The sequence below is a fragment of the Austrofundulus limnaeus genome, unplaced genomic scaffold (assembly GCF_001266775.1).
Source record: "Austrofundulus limnaeus strain Quisiro unplaced genomic scaffold, Austrofundulus_limnaeus-1.0 Scaffold506, whole genome shotgun sequence".
Classification (NCBI taxonomy): domain Eukaryota; kingdom Metazoa; phylum Chordata; class Actinopteri; order Cyprinodontiformes; family Rivulidae; genus Austrofundulus; species Austrofundulus limnaeus.
The window spans coordinates 239,127-240,196 of NW_013952908.1; positions in this window are offsets into that span (position 1 = coordinate 239,127).

The window sequence follows — 1,070 nt, forward strand, 5'->3', positions numbered from 1 at the left end:
AACAGGTCTCAGTCCTTCACAAACACACCTGAACAGGTCTCAGTCCTTCACAAACACACCTGAACAGGTCTCAGTCCTTCACAGACAAACAGCCATTCACTCCTTTAAAAGTTATCAGCTTGAGTACCTGGAGAAAACTCACCTGTGCACAGGTAGAACATGTAAACTCCACAMAGAAAGTCCAGGAGGCGAACCTGTGACCTCCTCTCTGAGAGGCGACAGCTTCAACCACTTCACCACCATGCTGCTAAAAATACCAAAACATCTGGGACGTAATAATCCTTTAAATCAAATCTAAAAATAAAATTCAGATTTTTTAAATATTTAATTTTTATTTTATGGATCTGTGAGATATTTTGTGATTAAATGAATTTGATACAGTTTTATAGTTTGTGGTGAGTTATTCATTTATTTAACAAAGAATCAATAAGTCTTTATTTAGTTGTAGTATTTATAACTCATTGTTATAAATATATTATTAGAGGTATGACATCATACCCGGGCCTGGACCAGGCTCACTGTGGAAGCTTTGCTGGAAGGAAGAAGGGGTCTACATGCAGACAGGGGGGCACCGAGCTGTTAAAACCTTTATATGTGTTTAAATAAAGATCTGGACCTGATCCCAGTCCAACAGGTTTGTTTCTTCAGACCAGAAATCAGAACCTTTAATGATGTGTGGGTCTTCATCACCTGCTGACAGGTGGGTGGTCATGGTGGTCCTGTGTGTGTTTGTCTCATGGGTTGTCATCCTCAGTTCATCTTTGGCTCTTCCAGGCAGAGGAAGAGTGATGAAGATGAAGAAGAAACATGAAAAAGCAGCGTTCTGATTGGCTGCAGAGCCTGAAAGCAGCTTTTTGTTGGATGGATGTGATGATGAGGAGATGATCACATGATGAAGGTCACACGGCTGTCAYACTCCTGCTGAATTAACCCTCACAYCCAAAATCTTTGCTTCTTTGTTTTCTTGTTACCAAAACTGAAATTCTYATTCAAAAACTGGAAATAAAACATGTTTCTGTTAAAATCTCCTGTAAAGGTGATAAACTTTCAGTCAGACAGGAAGGAACCAC